General features: G+C 35.1%; 1 protein-coding gene across 3 annotated transcripts in view; it reads right to left on the bottom strand.

Moving 5' to 3' along the window:
- Positions 1 to 21,468, bottom strand: part of LOC138703834 (C-type lectin mannose-binding isoform-like) — a 653,858-nt gene that overhangs the window by 449,049 nt on the left and 183,341 nt on the right. The window lies entirely within an intron of this gene.

Genomic DNA, 21,468 nt, shown 5'->3' with positions numbered 1-21,468 from the left:
AATAATAATAATAATAATAATACAGTAAAATCTAAACTTTTTCCAATGAAAGAAAAGCTAGAAAAAGAAGTAATATAAACTGAATAATGCTGCAGTAATACAAATAATACTTCCCTGCACACAAATCTAGTGGAGATATGAGAACTATTAAGACTTTCTCCTGCAAAGAGATAGAATCCCTATACTCACGGACGATAAGCTTGATTGTTCATCACTTATTATAAAATTAAGTGCAAGGCCTTTGTTTATGTGAGCAGCTATCCACTTTATTGATTTCATAATGACGATGGGGTTGCGTGCATGTGTAGGGGAGAAGTGGGTACAGTAAGACAGGGAGAACAGTGAGACTTTTTTTATTAGATGGTAAATTTTGATGTTACGTGTTGGTAACAGTGGAGTTGTATGTTGCATGAGTAAAATAACAGTATTTTCATACTGAAATTGATTCTAGTTATAAAGGTGAGTGATGAGAAAATAATTCGTAATTTTTCACTCTAGAAGTAAAATTTTGGCTTGTGTTTAATGAAGGTTATATTTGATATACACATGAAATAGAAATATGAATGTTTTGTTACCTAATACTATGGTATTTGAGATTGTGTTTGGCAAAGTTTCGTCTTTCTTGTTTTAATTTTGAAGTGATGGCGTCATTTTTAATTAAACTATGCGTAAAGGGAACAGTGAGACATGCCATTGAAGGGTACACTGAGACGTCTCACTGTTCCCATGTACCAATGATTTGCAAAAACAAACTGTAATTATATTACATTTACCAGTAACTAACATTAAAAATGAACATACTAGTAAACAATTTAGGAACTATAGCTTAAAATAATAGATACATTACATTTTAATGATTTTGTAAATAAAAATTGATTCACAAAATTTAAGAAAATGTTAAAAAATAATAAAGAATAACATTAAATTCTTATAATTATAAGCTTTGTTGTCACCAAAAATTCCATTTCATTTTTTTGCAAAAGTTTCAAATGTCATGGAAAATCCACTTTTCCAAATGTTCCAGATGTTTCAATGGTTTCGAAGTCAGACATCAAAATGATTCTAAATAAGCCTACAGAACATGTCAAGATAAAGAGACAGCAAGTTTTCCTTTCTTTTGAAATAAATGTAAATCATTTCAATGTCCGTTAATAGACACTGTGGTGTCTCACTGTACCCTCCTGAATGGGAACAGTGAGACATTTGCATTTTTTGACAAACACGTATTGTATATTATGTCCTTTATCTATTAACATTTTTGTTTATGTATTATTATACGCCATGTTTTAATGTCTATTTCTATTGCACTTTATTTTAAAAATACTTGAATTATCACTTGCATACATATGTCCTAATATTTTGTGTCTCACTGTACCCACTACTCCCCTATATATATTTTTGTTTACAACACATTCCAGTAGACATAACATGTGGTGTTCGACCCAGTGATAACGCCAACCTTGTTGAAATTCTAATTAGTCAGTACTACAAAGCCGAAAGGGTTTCGGGAATGATAAAGATGACTAGTTAATAAAGATTATTATGTACTTATGCTACTTAGATAAATCTGTTTAGGTGAAATACGTTTATTTGTAGAAAAAGACTTGCCGAAATTTTGAAGCTAGTGGTTAGGTTTCTATTCTTATTTTATGTATTTTTACTTGCTCTACAACGTTCTATTGTTCTGAAGTGGCATTTTTCGTACACCCTGTATAGTATTGAACTGCTTTCAATGATGAAACTGATATTCCAAATCTCGTGGAAAGCCAAAATAACTGCGGTTTACAGAACATAGAAAAAGTGGATTCCATTCGACAGGAATAGAAATAAGTACACGCCCCAATGTCATTTAAAACTGTTATTTCAAATGTATTGTGATAAATATTTTCACGTACAGATTCTAGAATGCGTGGGATCTTGGAAAGAGAGAAAATAACATACCTATAAACACGGATATTGTGTAATAATGCCAAACATCAGCCCGACAGTTGTGAAAACCATAACAATTCAAATCGTACAAAAATACCGTCATGACAATGAAAGTGTGTGGCGGAACTTGTCTCTGAAACTCGTTTTGCAATTCCGTGCCGATAGTAACCGCAGAACCACAAAATATATGAATGCTCCCGTGTTTACACAGTCTTTTGTTTTGGTGAACCCCTGGTAATGTATTTCGGAGACGATTTACATGTAAAAAAAAAGTTACAGTATTGATATTTTATAATATTGAAAATATTGTTACACCACAAGAAAAAGATTAAATAAATAAATAAATGAATGAATAAATAAATAAATAAACAAATAAATAAATAATAAGTAAATAAATAAATGCGTAAATCAACGAACAAACAAACGAACACTTCAACTAAATAAATAAACAAACAAATAAATAAGTACGGAACGTGTCATTTTTAAGTCAACAAATGAGTTTATAATGAAAGAAACATTACTTACTCACGGTTTTTAAGAAACCCAGAGGTTCATTGCCACCCTCATATAAGCCGGCCATCGGTCCCTATCCTGAGCAAGATTAATCCAGTTTCTATCATCATACCCCACCTCTCTCAAATACATTTTTATATTATCTTCCCATCTACGTTTCGGCCTCCCCAAAGGTCTTTTTCCCTCCGGTCTCCCAACTAACACTCTCCTATGCGTTTCTGGATTCGCCCATACGTGCTATATGCCCTGCCCATCTCAAACGGCTGGATTTAAGGTTCCTAATTATGTCAGGTGAAGAATACAATGCGTGCACTTCTGTGTTGTGTAATTTTTTTCCATTCTCCTGTAACTTTATCCCTCTTAGACCCAAATATTTTCCTAAGCACCTTATTCTCAAACACCCTTAATCTCTGTTCCTCTCTCAAAGTGAGGGACCAAATTTCACAACAGAAAAACTGGTAATATAACTGTTTTATAAATTCTAACTTTCAGATTTTTTGACAGCAGACTGGATGATAAAAGCTTCTCAACCGAATAATAACAGGCATTTCCATATTTATTCTGTGTTTAATTTCCTCCCGAGTGTCATTGATATTTGTTATTGTTGCTCATAGATGTTTGAATTTTTTCACCTCTTCAACGGATAAATTTCTAATTTTTATATTTTCATTTTGTACTATGTTCCTGTCACAAGATATTTGTCTCTTATCTATAATTTTGTCTGTGAAAACTGAGACATAGCTAGTTCTTCACTAATGTCTTCGTAGGAACTTGGTGCATGTTAGTGTCTCTCAGCCATACAGAAAGGCTGATACTGCCATAGACCTGTATCCTTTTTAACTTTTCGATTTTTAGCCTTCATTTTTGTGCTACACACTTGATTTAATATTGATATTTTCCTTTATAAATAGCAATTAATCAACATCATCGCCCTTGCAGGTATTAGGCCTAGTGGCCTGTTACAGTCTCCGTCCATCTTTTCAGGGGGCGTCCCAAAGATCGTCTTCCATGTGGTATATAGCGGAGAATTTGTCTTGGGAGTCTGGAACGGTCCATTCTATTGACATGGTTAAGCCATTTTTGTCTATAGTGGTTGCGATGTTCATAAATAGGTATAATTTTCAATTCTTTTGTAATTAGTTCATTCCTTTTGTGGTCAAGCAAGCTGTAGCCGGCAGTCCTTAGACATCTCATTTCCGCAGTTGTTAGGCGTTGAACATCTGAGTTTCGGACAGTCCAGGCCTCACTACCATACATGAGGACAGGTCTTGCTAGAACTTTATATGCTTTTAACCTGGTATGTTTTTGGGTTTTCGTGGTTGTGAAAACCTGGTTGATGGTTCTTAAGGCTCCATTAAAATGTTGAATATTTTCAGATATATCAGTAACAGGTAAATATGTCAAATTATAACCTAAATATTTAAATGAGTTTACCTGTTCTAACGTATGGGGTCCAATGCAAATTTTACTCCTAACTGGCTGTTCACCTTGGAACGCCATAATTTTTGTTTTGTTTGGGGAAATTTTCATATTGAAATTTTGTGCTATTATATTCAGACGATTTTTTTTTATTTTAGTAGATTATTTTACGACGCTTTATGAACAACTTGGGTTATTTAGCGTCTGAATGAGATGAAGGTGATAATGCCGGTGAAATGAGTCCGGGGTCCAACACCGATAGTTACCCAGCATTTGCTCATATTGGGTTGAGGGAAAACCCCGGAAAAAACCTCAACCACGTAACTTGCCCCGACCGAGAATCGAACCGGTGCCACCTGGTTTCGCGGCCAGACGCGCTAACCGTTACTCCACAGGTGTGGACTCTTCAGATTATATATTGAGCGTTCGGGGCAAGTTACCTGGTTGAGGTTTTTTTCCGGGGTTTTCCCTCAACCCAATACGAGCAAATGCTGGGTAACTTTCGGTGCTGGACCCCGGACTCATTTCACCGGCACTATCACCTTCATCTCATTTAGACGCTAAATAACCTAAGCTGTTCATAAAGCGTCGTAAAATAATCTACTAAAAAAAAATATATATATAGAGTACTAGCCGTACCCGTGCGCTCCGCTGCACCTGTCAGAAATAAACATAAAGTAATTACATAATTAAAATAGGACGTTTGATCCAGGGAACAGCTTTTACAACAGCGCAAGGTAATCTGCTTCGCTCATTACCCAATTTTTTTTTTTTTTGCATTGCATTTATTGCATATATATTTTATGTATTTTAACACGATTCAATTGAGCATAGTTAAAATTTGAATTATACAATAATGGATTGCTAAGCTAACGTACTATTACTGCATACTAAATCAATACACTCTCGTTGTTCGTTAATTCTCTGAGATTAAAATGAGTGTACATAAATATTATTTTAAGAAATACAGAAAACGAATGTACAAAATAGCCTATCAAATTTTCTGAGCATAAGAAGCTATTTTAATTTTACCTATCCTCGATTTACTCAGACGTTACTGTAATAACATTATAGCATTATGTCCATCTAGAGAAACTACACTTTCCAATGGTGAAATAATAATTAATTATACAAATCGGTTAATTTAGTTTCTGATATTACTTCATACAAATGCAGAAACATTCTCTGTAGGCTATGTTTAATAGCTTTCGATTGTTGATGTCCAAGGCCCCTGTTTCGATTGCTGTTGTCCAAGGCCCCTTATAGACGAAGTCATTTGTTTTTAATTCATTGCACCGTCTTAGATGGCGTTATTTTAATTTTAAAACTAATTTATCTCATTAAATATCAGTCCTATCAAACTTTTGTAAAGAATAAAACGTATCGGAAATCATTTTTAAAGAAACTTTTGTTATGTATTATTTTTCACAAAAATCAATAATAAGCGAGATATTTCGATTTATTTAATTCATGCCTCCTTATAACCTCCCTTTTAAATAAAGCATTTTGAATGCCATATAGCCTAAAATCTAAGTTACAATGAACTTATTTTATATTCCAATTTTCATATAAATCGGTTCAGCCATTATCGCGTGAAAAGGTAACAAACATACATACAGACATACAAACAAAAATTTCAAAAATGCGATTTTCGGTTTCTGGGTGGTTAATTATATATGTTAGGACCAATTATTTTTGGAAAATCGAAAATTACCAGAAAAATTTCGGCTACAGATTTATTATTAGTATAGATTGCAGCTCGTCTTCAATAGCAATTAATATTATTGTTATATGACACCACACAGGATTCGAACCCATGAAACTTTCTCAATAAACTAAAAACGTGCTTTATCCATAGCATAATGTATACCTGACAATGATATTGAAATAACTCAATCATTGCTTTATTTTCTTTTAATTGTTGTTAATGAAAACAAACTCTGATTAGTTTGTCCGCTGAGACAATTCACGGGCTAAAAAAAAGTACATATTATTAATCTGTTATCCATCTGTACAGTCGCATTACACTTCCTGTCCGCAATTCAACGCCATCATCGCTCCTGGCGACGCAAGTCACCCCAGCTGTTCAGGTACTGTCGCTGTTTTGTAGCGTTGAATATTTTCCTTTTGCTTTTCGTCCAAAGCTCCTTTCAATAGGAAATTATCTTCTGGCCCCGTAACGTGCATTATCGGTGTTCCGCAGCCATTGTTCTCCGTGACCATATGCATCACGCAACACTGGACAGCATGATGCGCTTTTGTTCCAGACGGACAACCCATATTCACAGAGAACTCGGTCAAGTTCCCCCATTGTGACGCGCCTTTCCCTCGCTCTCTGTGAAGTAAAAATGATTTCCAGCAAGGTGACAGAGCACATTTCGACAAGTCACGAATGACTTTCTGCACTGCTCTATGAACACGTGGACCCCCGGAGCCGTGAAGGATGCTGAAATACGTCCTTGGACTTCTAATTTGCATCGTCTCTTGCTTTGATCTTGATATACAGTATTTCATAACTGTTCATGACACATCGAAAGATTCCGTTCCATGGCGATTTGGCTTTGTCTTCAGAAGAAAATGACTCCCCGTCTCTGAGGCCGGCAATCATGCGAAACTTTTTATGGTTTCACTTGTCCAAAAGCAAATGTAAACAGCATAGATTACATAAAGATAACACATTCTTTTTATTGTAAGTTATAGCCTACTCGTAATAAAAAAAATTAAATTCTCTTCCATATTCCGAATTTATCCGTTGAACTACTGTTTAAAAAATATAGGTACACAAAGTACTTAATATGTTAGATTAATGTTTATTATTTTTAATTTCTACTTGTATAGTCAACTGTTTTTATTTCATATTCATTCTGTCACACGTTATTACATTAGATTAATTTGCATCATGACGTATAATTTTTCTTGTAGTTGTATTGCATTTCTGGTGGTGTGGAAGAGAAGGCCTGATGGCCTTAACTCCACCAGAGTAAATAAAATAAAATAAATAAATAATTTCGTCAGTTATGGCATGTTTCTTTTTCTTTACTTAGTTATTTAACGACGTTAGAATTTATAAAACAGTTACATTACCGGTTGTTCTGTATGGTTGTGAAACTTGGACTCTCACTTTGAGAGAGGAAAAGAGATTAAGGGTGCAAATCAAGATTTTCAGGTATAACTCCCTGTAAAGTTGATTTGAATAATTTCGAGGGAAAAATTGTTCCGGAGCCGGGTATGGAACCCGGGACCTTTGGTTTAACGTACCAACGCTCTACCACTGAGCTACTCGGGAACTCTACCCGACACCGATCCAATTCTTCCCTCTATATCCACAGACCTCAAAGTGGGCTGACAACTGTCAAGCAACCAACTTCGAGTGCACACTAACTCCGTGTGACTTAAATTGTGGTTTTCTGTTAACGAACAGTGACGTGTATTATGCAAATCAAGATTTTCAGGTATAACTCCCTGTAAAGTTGATTTGAATAATTTCGAGGGAAAAATTGTTCCGGAGCCGGGTATCGAACCCGGGACCTTTGGTTTAACGTACCAACGCTCTACCACTGAGCTACCACTTTACAGGGAGTAATACCTGAAATCTTGATTTGCATAATACACGTCACTGTTCGTTAACAGAAAACCACAATTTAAGTCACACGGAGTTAGTGTGCACTCGAAGTTGATTGCTTGACAGTTGTCAGCCCACTTTGAGGTCTGTGGATATAGAGGGAAGAATTGGATCGGTGTCGGGTAGAGTTCCCGAGTAGCTCAGTGGTAGAGCGTTGGTACGTTAAACCAAAGGTCCCGGGTTCGATACCCGGCTCCGGAACAATTTTTCCCTCGAAATTATTCAGAGATTAAGGGTATTTGATAATAAGGTGCTTAGGAAAATATTTGAAGCTAAGAGGGATGAAGTTACAGGAGAATGGAGAAAGTTACACAACACAGAACTGCACGCATTGTATTCTTCATCTGACATAATTAGGAACATTAAATCCAGACGTTTGAGATGGGCAGGGCATGTAGCACGTATGGGCGAATCCAGAAATGCATATAGAGTGTTAGTTGGGAGGCCGGAGGGAAAAAGACCTTTAGGGAGGCCGAGACGTAGATGGGACGATAATATTAAAATGGATTTGAGGGAGGTGGGATATGATGATAGAGAATGGATTAATCTTGTTCAGGATAGGGACCGATGGCGGGCTTATGTGAGGGCGGCAATGAACCTCCGGGTTCCTTAAAATCCAGTAAGTAAGTATTTAACGACGCTGTATCAACTACTGGGTTCTATAGCGTCGATGGAATTGGTGATAGCGAGATGATATTTGGCGAGATGAGGATGAGGTTTAGCCATAGATTACCTGACATTCGCCTTGCGCTTGTGAAAACCTCGGAAAATCCTCAATCAGAGCTAATTAGCCTAAACGGAAATCGAACGCACTCCGGATCAGCGGGAAAGTAATTTTACCACTTAATTCAATACAATACAAATGAAGGAAAAGGAATATGTCCAGTCGCGAGGAGAAAAATGTAGGTCTACTCTTTCTTGTGGAAATCAAAACCGTATCCGTTGAATGTATTCCAAGAAATGCTATATTTTGAGCCGAAAATTAACCAATTACTCAAAAAATAACTGATTTTTTATTTAATTCCAATATTATTTATAATCTTACCTCACCTAATTCTCCCTCTGTTATCTAGTTCTTTTTAAACAAATGAGAACACTTGCTTAGAAAGAGGAGTCAAGTTGGTAGATTTGAGTGTTGTTTATTTACAGTACCGGTACGTAAAACAAACTGTTCCTGAATTAGAGGCAAAATCTAGAAAGTTATTATCTTCGTCTATCCCAACATGAGCGTCGATTCATTCGACGTCACATAATATATATTTTCAAAAATTAAATTTGTCTCACTGTCAGATTAGTGCAGACCAAGGTGACATCAACAGACAATACCCTATCTGGAGATAATGAGCTCTTATACTTTTGCTGTAATTAACTTGGTAAGAATAATGTGAAATTATCCATCGTTTTTGGTAATTTACTGATTCCAACGTTTCGGAATTAGGGGAGAAGTGGGTACAGTAAGACAGGGAGAACAGTGAGACATTTTTTATTAGATGGTAAATTTTGATGTTGAGATGTTGGTAACAGTGGAGTTGTATGTTGTATGAGTAAAATAAACAGTATTTCATACTCGATTTGATTCTAGTTATAAAGGTGAGTGATGAAAAAATAATTCCTAATTTTTCACTCTAGAAGTAAAATTTTGGCTTGTGTTTAATGAAGGTTATATTGGATATACAAATGAGATATAAACATGAATGTTTTGTTACCTAATACTATAGTATTTGAGATTGTGTTTGGCGAAGTTTCGTCTTTCTTGTTTTAAATTTGAAGTGATGGCGTCATTTTTAAACGAACTATGCGTAAAGGGAACAGTGAGACATGCCATTGAAGGGTACACTGAGACGTCTCACTGTTCCCATGTACCAATGATTTGCAAAAACAAACTGTAATTATATTCCATTTACCAGTAACTAACATTAAAAATGAACATACTAGTGACCAATTTAGGAACTGTAACTTAAAATAATGGATACATTACATTTTAATGGTTTCATAAATAAAAAATTATTCACAAAATTTAAGAAAATGTTAAAAAATAATAAAGAATTACATTAAATTATTATAATTATAAGCTTTGTTGTCACCAAAAATTCATTTCATTTTTTCACAAAAGTTTGAAATGTCATGAAAAATTCACTTTTCCAAATGTTCCAGATGTTTCAATGGTTTCGAAGTCAGACATCAAAATGATTCTAAATAAGCCTACAGAACATGTCAAGTTAAAGAGACAGCAAGCTTTCCTTTCTTTTGAAATAAATGTAAATCATTTCAATGTCCGTTAATAGATATTGTGGTGTCTCACTGTACCCCACTACTATTAACATTTTTGTTTATGTATTATTATACTCCACGTTTTAATGTCTATTTCTATTGCACTTGATTATAAAAATACTTCAATTATCACTTGCATTTATGTCTTAATATTTTGTGTCTCACTGTACCCACTACTCCCCTACTTAAAAAATTCCAGCCATTCTTTCTTGAGGTTTGAAAATATTCTTCACAACATCTGTGTTAGTTAACAACAAATTAAATCCTTGGTACAAGAACGGTGTTTAATGTTTCTTGTGGTGATGTAATATAGTAATTACAGTATATTCAATATTATCACAGAGATGTTCCCACAACCGTCCAAGGAACCCGTATCTTGAGATAAAAGTCCTGTTTGCGGTATTTTGTGTGAAAGCACTTTGCACTGTCCATTGAGAAGCTGCCACAAACAGGTTTTAAACACTGTATTCTTCTGCACGTTTAACGCCCAGGCTTGCTTCTGTTAACCTTTAACAAGACCCCTCTGGGAATTACGGTTCAGTACAACCATATCACGAAAGCATGATGTCAAGAGTTCAACTTGATGCAGTCAAATTTCAGTTCCACCTGTGCTACAACTGCAAGAATACTACTTGAATTTCTTCGAAAGACAAAATTATTGCCTACAGTGTTGATTACCGTTAGTCCAGAAATGCATTCCAATTGATACGTGGAAAATTGGTCAGCTTCCAATAGGTTTGGTAATTCTTGCAATGCAAATTAAGTTGAGATCATTTATATGATAAGATGGGACGTGGAATCGTTAAAAATCTGAACACATTCCAATTGCTCTCGTCTAATAATATTAAGACTTGCAATGTATTATGGCTTTTAAGGAACCCGGAGGTTCATTGCCGCCCTCACATAAGCCCACCATAAGTCCCCATCCTGAGCAAGATTAATCCAGTCTCTATCATCATATCCCACCTCCCTCAAATCCATTTTAATATTATCTTCCCATCTACGTCTCGGCCTCCCTAAAGGTCTCTTTCCCTCCGCCCTCCCAACTAACACTCTATATGCATTTCTGGATTCGCCCATACGTGCTACATGCCCTGCCCATCTCAAACGTCTGGATTTAATGTTCCTAATTATGTCAGGTGAAGAATACAATGCGTGAAGTTCTGTGTTATGTAACTTTCTCCATTCTCCTGTAACTTCATCCCTTTCAGCCCCAAATATTTTCCTAAGCACCTTATTCTCAAACACCCTTAACCTATCTTCCTCTCTCAAAGTGAGATTCCAAGTTTCACAACCATACAGAACAACCGGTAATATAACTGTTTTATAAATTGTAACTTTCAGATTTTTCGATAGCAGCCTGGATGATAAAAGCTTCTCAACCGAATAATAACACGCATCTCCCATATTTATTCCGTGTTTAATTTCCTCCCGAGTATAATTTATATTTGTTATTGTTGCTCCCAGGTATTTGAACTTTTCCACCTCCTCAAAGGACAAATTTCCAATTTCTATATTTCCATTTCGTACAATATTCTCGTCACGACACATAATCATATACTTTGTCTTTTCGGGATTTACTTCCAAACCTATCTCTTTGCTTCCTTCAAGTAAAATTCCAGTGTTTTCCCCAATCATTTGTGGATTTTCTCCTAACATATTCACGTCATCTGCATAGACTAGAAGCTGATGTAACCCGTTCAATTCCAAGCCCTCTCTGTTATCCTGAACTTTCCTAATGGCATACTCTAGAGCAAAGTTAAAAAGTAAAGGTGATAGTGCATCTCCTTGCTTTAGCCCACAGTGAATTGGAAACGCATCTGACAGAAACTGACCTATACGGACTCTGCTGTACGTTTCACTGAGACACATTTTAATTAATCCAACAAGTTTCTTGGGAATACAAAATTAAATAAGAATATCACATAAAACTTCTCTCTTAACCGAATCATATGCCTTTTTGAAATCTATGAATAACTGATGTACTGTATCCTTATACTCCCATTTTTTCTCCATTACCTGTCGAATACAAAACATCTGATCAATAGTTGATCTATTACGCCTAAAACTACACTGATGATCCCCAATAATTTCATCTACATATGAAGTTAATCTTCTCAAAAGAATATTGGACAAAATTTTGTACGATGTCAACAAAAGTGATATTCCTCGAAAGTTACTACAGTTAGTCTTGTCCCCCTATAACAAGAACTACAAATAACATAATTGAAGTCGTAATAGAAGAATACAATAAGAGGTGGTAGGAATATTTATAGCGTCTACAAACTATAAAATTACCTAAATTGTAACCATAGCAACCTACATGCAGGCAGAAAGACGTAGATGTTCGAGGAAACGATAAACAGACGACTTGGAACTGGTCAAAAATCATCTAAACCGTGTTGATGATGAGGACGGTGATGATGATGATGATGATGATGATAATAATAATGATAATAGTGACATTTCACAAATAGCAATAAATGAAAATATCACTGACAATATGAACTGAGCTGTTGTAAAATCCATAAAACGGTCACTGAAAAGCATGCGTCATATTTGTGGCATTCATTTTATTATAAGTGTTTAAGGTGTAAATCAGAGCAGTGGTTTACTAACGGGTAAATTGCACTTTGTTTGTCTTCACGAAAACTAATATGGAGTTGAAATAATGGAGGTTTCAAACTCATTGCATTATGCTTGTAACAGTGTCTATTGATTGACAAAGTAAATAAGAGTGAAAGTATAGTACTTGCACCGTCGATTGTTTGTCAGGGACTTGTTACACTCACTTCAAGCGAATTGTAAGCTCTGAATCACAATCCTTCGCTGGAAGAATGATAGCCAAGTGGTAATGTTAATATTTGAATTTTAATATAAAGGAAAGTGCAGTACCGGTACAATCATGAATTTCACTACAATATACCGCAACAGCACGACATCTGTAAACAATAGGCTATACTATTTCCTAATAATACTAACTAACCACTTCAGTTGACACAGCGTCGTAATATGAACCAGTTAACAAATACCAGTAATTTAATATTGACTTTTGCTTCACTATAAATTTGGTAGTTTCCATTTTCTCTTGCATAATGCATTCGACTGTTTATGAGTCTTATGCAAACACACAGCGATGTTTTACCAGTCCACATTATTCCAGAGAATATCGCTGTTGTGGATGAAGCTAAACCGCCCCTGATTGTGTCAGATCATGTATAAAAATTTAAGACAACAATAATTAATAGATGGTTGCTTATTGAAGGGATTTCTTTTGTGAAGTGCTAGGATTCTACTTCAGATAGAAATATTATAACAGTAAAAATTATAGAGTAGCGTAAGTTTATTACGTATATTCTCACTTACTTACATTTACGAGTACACCGCTCATCAAACTAGTATTAAGGGAAGAGGATGGTATTTTTCATGAAAAATGACTAAATTTTCAAAAAAAAAATTCTTTAAAATACCCTGTGATATGTGTGGATCGCCATTTTTAAACTTCCTGCATTATGAATTTTTAAATCACTCGCCCACTTTTATTGTTGTTTCCGGTAAATTAAATTTTCAAAAAAAAAATTCTTTAAAATACCCTTTGATATATGTGTAATACATTGCATAACATTTTGTGGGTATTTGTGCCCTTATCGGTTGTTGAGACGTCATTTTTAAACTTCCTGCACTATGGATTTTTAAATCACTCGCCCGCTTTTATCGGTTTCCAGTAACTTCATTTTTTTTGCTCCATTGCCAGACAAAATGGATATAATTTCTGAACTATTAAAGATACATGCATGAAATTTAGAACACACTTTCTTTAGACTATTAGGAAACTTTTCTCTGTAATAGAATTTTGTTAATTGATTTCATTTTAAAAATACGTCCGTTTGTTTGCAAGAAAGGAAATCAGAAAATTGTTATTAAATTTTATTTTGCAAACTTAGGGACTAATATCAAAATTATGTTACAAACAGTTTGTAGAACATTCTTTTGCAAATACATTGCAAAAACTGTTTGAATCTATCTTTAAAATCGGTTTAGATATAGCCTATCGGTTTTAGTACAATGCTGTATTGGGTATATTTTTTTCAAATTTGGGCCCCCAAATAATTTTTTTTCAAATATTTTTATTTGGTTGACTTGCCACAGCTATGAGCTCTCTACATACAAAAAATTAATGATTTACACCAAATAGGAAAAAAAGTTTAAAAAAAATACCATCCTCTCCCCCTTAAGAAGCTATGTTTCTAAAAACAAAAATTCATCAGAATATAGCGTACTGTCTCCATACAATGAAAGTCATCTTCAACTCTAATTACATTTTTCTTTTAGTATCAATCACCATGTATTGTGGGTCCCTATCACCACGGCATGGCCCGGTCGGGACAAGTTACCTGGTTGAGGTTTTTTCCGGGGTTTTCCCTCAACCCAATTGAGCAAATTCTGGGTAACTTTCGGTCCTGGACCCCGGATTCATTTCACCGGCATTATCACCTTCATCTCATTCAGACGCTAAATAACCGAAGATGTTGATAAAGCGTCGTAAAATAACCTACTAAAAAAACCACGGCATGGCGCGTCCTCAGGTTGCGGATCGAGGAGACGGCCTCCAGATATGGAGGGTAGCTGTGAATATATTGAATAAGCAGTCACGGAGAGCCGATGAGGAGTGGTCCTCCAGTTTGGGGGTTGGGCGAAGGGCTAACAACCCATCACCGTAAAAAATTAGCTTGTTACGTACGAAACCTCAAAATAAGTCTCGGAATGGGACTGATTGTCTGCCACAACCATAGTAGAGGAATATCTTGCTCAGAATAGGGATCAATGGCGGGCTTCTGTGAGAGCGGCAATGAACCTTCGAGTTCCTTAAAAGGCAGTAAGTAAGTCAGCATCAATCATTTATAACAGTTCTAAATACCTGAATAATTATTATACATCTTTTAATCTTTCATTTTATTGCAGTTTATAATAAACAAAAATCATTATAGCAAAATGTCAAAAATTGTTTTGCAAGAAATTTCCGGTATGAAACACGCGTATCAGACATGCTTGTATGGCCGACGTAGGTTGCGTCATTACCTATCCGTAACCCCCTGTGTAATTTTAATCATGTAATTGTGACGCACATAATTATAAGAGTTGTTCAAAGTGGTGTCCATCTCTATCACACATTCCAGACATATTTTGATGAAATTGATATTCATATCATAAAAACCCCTAATAAATAGGATAATATAAAAATGGATTTGAGGGAGGCAGGGGCGGTTATTCAGGTGAAGTAGGTGAAGTGCCACTTCACCTATTTACATGTAAAACAAAATTTTATCTCTTATTAATAATTAATTCTAGTTATTACCGGTACCATATTTCTAAAATAAAAAAAGTTTTCTTTTCAGTTGTCATGAACAGTGTTTAGTTGTATAAATAGTACCTGTAACCGTCCGCTGAATAGAATAATGTTAACCCTTTCTAACCCAAATTAAATTTACAAGCAATCCATGTTGAAACAAATAGCTGTATTAGGACCAATTCAGTGAACAAGTTACGGGAGTGGCAACATTTGAAACAAAACTATATTGATGCAAATGTATTGAAATATAAGTTATCCAGCGAAATTTACCTTCATATGTAACACACAAGTATATAAATGCTATAAAGTTAATTATTGCCATATGGTATCTATAGGTAAGAAAGGGTTAACTGTTACGAGCGCCAAGCGGTGTCTATTAGAACTTTCAGTATTGTAGAGGTGAAATTATTTGGCTCCCATTCTCATACAGCATTTGGTTTCTCTGGTAACGAGACGTCACGCACTAAAGAAAGATTGTATGAGTGAAGTGCGTTTCTAAGTCTTTCAGTTACGGAGAACTGTCAGACTTGTTGTAGGTGGAGTAACCAGTTTGCAGATCTAACGGTACTAATAATAGAGAAGGGTTGAAGGTGGTCTCCAAGGCCGGGGGCTATTATTAAGGGCTGTGAAATTTTTACAGTACTATGTACTACCTGACTCGAGAATAGTATCCTCATTCCTTGTGTCCAAGCAGCCACCCCTGCAACGGTAAATTAGCTGGCTCTATGTTATTTTATCAGGAATACAACCCACATAGCTTTGCATAGAGATATACTCTCCACCGTCGGTTAAACTCACACATTTTATGAAGACATTATCGACAGGTTTGCGGCTTTAAAAGATAGAGGAGTGACTTGGTATGCAAGAAATTGGGTGAGTCCTGAAATAAATTAATTTTCCTGTTTGCATGTGTTCTAGAACTAGTAAAATTGTATTTAATTTACCAATTGTAGGTCTACTCGTTATATTGGTAAAGCTTTTCATGCATTTGTGTATGTGAACAGCACTTCACCTATCTTTTTACGACGAGCCGCTACTGGTGTAGAAAACAAACTACTGAAGCATTCGCATTTCCAACAACTTACCTACACAGTAACATCATATTATGTAGCCGCCTTTCTGGCTAAACGCTAGACTGCTGACATAAATGTCAATAACAAAATACCGAACGTGTTTTATATGTACAGAAAAGTAGGTAACTGATATATGTAACAGCTTATACCTTGTAAACTGTACTGGTGGAGTGTTAAGCCAAACACACGATCAATGACGGACTTAAAAAGATTGCATGCTTCTGTAAACCTGACATTTATCAAGCATAACTGTGCACACAAATGGGTACTCTGTGTGCATATTCACTCTTGGAGTAGGGAGCAGTACTTGTAAGGGATAGAAAACGGGTGTTTCCCGTTCTCAACCGTTAATCCAAAGGTATAACCAGGTTAATATTAAAAATGTTAGTAAAAATAAAATGATGCCCCTGTATATGAACACTGAAAAAAGAGTGAGAATAAAGAATAAAACCTCCAAAAATTCAAGAAAAAACAACACAAGGAGTCGAGTAACACTGTCCACAACACTATTTAATGTATATTACATGAAATTGGACATTTAGTCACACTATTTATTGAACGACGTCACCTTTGACACATCATTTGCAGATGATTAAATTGTGGTCGTCTACTCGGAAGACACTCTATAGAGAGCAATATATCAGTTAGAAACAACATCGAAAAAGTAGTTTAACTTGAAAATATCGACACACAAAACCAACAGCGTATTCCGAATCTCACCGGTCCGGTGGCATCAATGACGTCACGTTGCAGCGAAATAAGGAACAAAACTGCTGGAAGGATCGATGGCTGTCATGACGACTGTACAAGTTGTTGTCTGTGCTACGCTAGCAAAATTTTGCGAAATTTTCGTACTCCCATCTCGTTCAAAGAAAAGATAGCATAAACAATTTATTTCTTGAACCGGTAGTAATAACTGGTCCGTTGACATGTTCGCCCATAAGCCATTAACATATTGTTTTTACGTTGTGCTCATTACAAACAATACAGCAGAACACACCGCCATGACACAACAGTGCACGATGTTATTCGTCTGCTAATTCCCGCCCTGTACAAGAACCAGTCAGATTCACTGATGGCGGCTGATGGAGACTGCCACCACCTCTGCAAGTTGATGGCACCGGTGCGACACCGGTGGAGCATCAATGACGTCATCGGTGGAATTCGGAACACCGTGATGCCATCGGATTGCTCACCGGTGAGATTCGGAATACGCTCTAAGATTTTGACCTTTACTGGCGCTAATTCCGTCAGATCAAAAATCGTATTAGACAATCATATATCAGAACAAGTTAACTTGTTTAATTATTCAGGTTGCAACTATCTCAATTTTTTTTAAAAGTTTGTGATAATGAAATGGCTAAATACCAACAATTCATAAGCACTGCTAAAAGGAAACTTTTGAAGAAAGTTAGGACATAAACTAAAATTTTATAAAACACCGATTGTACGAACTTTGTTATATGGATCCGAAACATGGACAGTCACTGAATCATAGGTTAGAAGATTATATGTGACCCCTGAGACCACTGGAAAACATTCACTCTTTGATCATCAACCAAATTAAGACATTCGCAATAAACTACAAATACAAAGCATAAACAAAACTCTGGATTTATACAGAAGAAGTTGGTACGACCATGTGACCAGAATGCCTCCAGGGAGAATACCGATAAAAATTCTGAACTACATACCATGAGCAAGGACAAATATCTACAGACCAAATAAGCGTTGGAGAGACGAGTTCAATCCAGCAGATGGAACCGACCCAATGGCCTAACCCATACAGCATTTGATGATGATGATGAAATTTTATATTAGGTTTAGCTTTATGTACACTAATCATTAATGTTTTTAAAAGGCTTTTAAGTTATTTTAGAACTAACATACTTGAAAGCTGTAAACAAGATTAAATTTCTTTAAACCTTAGCTCATATTATGTAACTTACGTTTATGGTTCAGATCTATATGAGATTTATTTCTAGGACAGTGTTGTAGTATGTAAATGTCTATAACGATTATAACAATAATAATAATATTGGAAATTTTATGTGTAGAACAGGGGCGGTTATTCAGGTGAAGTAGGTGAAGTGCCACTTCACCTAATTACATGTAAAACACAATTTTATCTCTTATTAATAATTAATTCTATATATTACCGGTATCGTATTTCTAAAATAAAAAAAAAATTCTTTCCGGTCGTTATGAACAGTGTTTAGTTGTATAAACAGTACCTAACCGTTCACTGAATAGAATATCAACTGTTACGAGCGCCGAGCGGTGACTATTGGAACTTTCAATATTGTAGAGGTGAAATTATTTGGGCTCCCATTCTCATACAACACTTGGTTTTCATGGTAACGTGACGTCACGCACTAAAGAAAGATTTTATGAGTGAAGTGCGTTTCTGAGTATTTCAGTTACGGAGACTTGTTGTAGGTGGAGTAACCAGTTTGCAGATCTAACGGTACTAATAAATAGAGAAGGGTTGAAGCTGGTCTCCAAGTCCGGGGGCTATTATTTAAGGGTTGTGAAATTTTACAGTACACTATGTATTATCTGACTCGAGAATAATATCCTCATTCTATGTGTCCAAGCAGCCACCCCGGCAACGGTAAATTAGCTGGCTCTATGTTATTTTATCAGGAATACAACCCACATAGCTTTGCATAGAGATATACTCTCCACCGTCGGTTAAACTCACACATTTTATGAAGAAATTATCGACAGGTTTGCGGTTTAAAGGGTATATGTGCGTGAACGAGCACAAATATTATCAGAAAATGCAGGCTCTAAATTTCCAAAATTTTATAAGGAAATGAACTCCCTATTAGACAAAAATTACAAGGTACACAACTAGACTTATTAGAGCTTAAATACCCGATAAAAAAAGGTTACTAATAATATTTTTTAAATTCACTTTTAACTTTAAATTAAATTTTCCAAAATTTGAAAATTTTCACACATATTATTTCATAACTCCACAACCATTAACGATAGAATTCTGAAATTTTGTACATTGATTTAATATGCATTTATGCAAAAGGTAGACTACAATAATGCCCATTTCTTTGAAAATAGAAAAATTAGTTCACAAAACATTACATAAATTTTAATATATTTTATATGGGAAAAATTAAAAATTAATTGTATTAAAATAACTCTACATGTCTGAGAGTAGTCTACTTTTCAGAAATAAGTGTTTATTACATGCAGGAAAAATATTAAAGATGTCGGAGAGATCATAACAATGTTATGGTTACCAAATGATGTAACTGTAGAATTTTTTGTTTGTTTTTTTTTCATACTCTGATAAAACTGGTTTGAAAAATATTATTAGTAACTTTTTTATACTTTCATCAGATATTTAAGTTCTAATAAGTCTTGTTGTGGTACCTTGTAATTTTTGTCCAATTGTGAGTTAATTTTCTTATAAAATTTAAGAAATTTAGAGCATGCATTTTCTGATAATACTTGTGGTCGTTCACGCACGTATACCATTAAAAGATAGAGGACTGACTTGGTATGCAAGAAATTGGGTGAGTCCTGAAATAAATTAATTTTCCTGTTTGCATGTGTTCTAGAACTAGTAAAATTGTACTTAATTTAAGAAATGTAAGCCTACTCGTTATATTGGTAAAGCTTTTCATTCAGTTGTGTATATGAACAGAACTTCACCTATTTTTTTACGACGAGCCGCTACTGGAGGGAGGTGGGATATAATGGTAGAGACTGGAGTGTTGCTCAGGATAGGGACTGATGGGGGGCTTATGTGACAGCAGCAATGAACCTCCGGATTCTCTAAAAGCCATAAGTAAGTAATGACCATGTTTCACTTCCATATGATAGAATACTTTGTACAAAGCTCTGATAAATTTTAATTTTTGTTTACTTTCGTATATAAGAAAAATGTATTAATACAGTTTTGTTCGCTGATGATCAGGTGCTCTTTGCAGATTCAGAAAATGTTCTTAAGCTGCTTAAGATACTTGGGATGTGCCGTCTCAATACAAAAAATGAATGGAGATATCGAATATATAGGAAACCATATTGAAGCGAATGTTTGTAATACAGCATAGCCTACCTGGAATAAAAACTGAGAAAAGATATAAAATTACGGCTTCATAATATTGCAGCAAAACAAATTTTATTATACGACAGGGAAACCTGAATAGTGATGGAAAGAGATGTCCAACGAATGGAAGCTGAAGAAATGAGGTTCAGAGATCACTCTTGGGGTTGGCTCTTAGGGACAAAATAAGAAGTCACAGCCTTAGAGAGGAATTAAATGTTCAGACGGGTCGTTCACAGACAGAACGTCCAATCATATTTGTGTCTACACGGTACTTTGGCCATCGTATTTAATGCCCACTTTTTCATGGCGATGCGCTAGTGAAAATAGTCCTATTTTGACAAATTTGATCTTTTTTTTATATTCGCGCTTAAAAAAATGTACGTTTTCATGAAAACTTTGTCTATAGTAATCTCACTACAGGTTTTGATTTCAGCGTTTCTCAAACTATAGTCCGCGGACCACCTGTGATCCTCGAGTTCTGGCCTTGTGTATGTGTATGTATTTATTCACACTGCAAATGGGTATATACTCGGTGGCAGTGATAACTAATTACACTCAATAATGACAATTAATAATAAGCACAGCTAATAAAAACAATTAATAATAATAATAATAATAATAATAATAATAATAATAATATAATAATATAATAATAATAATAATAATAATAATAATAATAATAATAATAATAATAATAATAATAACAAGGATCATCCTAAATTAAATGAAGCATGATCACTTAAAATAACATTTAAAGTAAATCTAATTTGTATCTTAACCCTAAGTTCGAACTAAGACCCACGAGTGTGACAGGTTAATACCTGCACAAGTACCTTTCGGCACACACTTATTTGCACTGATTTTACCTGATTTCACTGACACTTCTAACCATTTCACTGTTCAAATACTTTGCACAGCCACTTCACTGACACCAACACACTTCACTTGCACAATAGTCTTCACTGACACTACACACTTCACTGACACAACACACTTCCTCACTGACAGAACACTTCAAATAACAAGATAACAATTACACATTTTAAATAGTGTGTATAATATACTACTGTCTATTAGTAAAGTCCTTAAGCGTATTTTTAAATACATTTTTGGTTATTGGTAAAGCCTTTAGTAAGTCTGCAGGTCCTTCATAAAAGACAGAAGAAAAAATAAAATTCAAACGAATTGCGTAGGCCTATCACACTATAGCTGGAAA

The sequence above is a fragment of the Periplaneta americana genome, chromosome 7, assembly GCF_040183065.1.
Source record: "Periplaneta americana isolate PAMFEO1 chromosome 7, P.americana_PAMFEO1_priV1, whole genome shotgun sequence".
Classification (NCBI taxonomy): Eukaryota; Metazoa; Arthropoda; class Insecta; order Blattodea; family Blattidae; genus Periplaneta; species Periplaneta americana.
This window is presented reverse-complemented; position numbering and strand designations above follow the sequence as displayed.